Raw genomic sequence first — 240 nt, forward strand, 5'->3', positions numbered from 1 at the left:
CAGTAGTCCAGGCGAGAGGTGACGAGAGCATGAGTGACTGTGCGCAAGGCGTCCCGGTCCAGAAAAGGTCGCAACTGGTAAATCAGGCGAACCTGATAAAACGCCCCCCTGGTCACGGCCGACAGATGGTCTTCCAATGTCAGCCGTGGATCCAGGAGGACTCCCAAGTTGTGGGCCCTCTCTGAGGGGGCCAAAATTTTGCCCCCTATAGTCAGCGATGGCGTCAAAACAGTCAAGAAA

The sequence above is a fragment of the Protobothrops mucrosquamatus genome, unplaced genomic scaffold, assembly GCF_001527695.2.
Source record: "Protobothrops mucrosquamatus isolate PMUCROS unplaced genomic scaffold, P.Mucros_1.0 scaffold240, whole genome shotgun sequence".
Lineage (NCBI taxonomy): Eukaryota > Metazoa > Chordata > Lepidosauria > Squamata > Viperidae > Protobothrops > Protobothrops mucrosquamatus.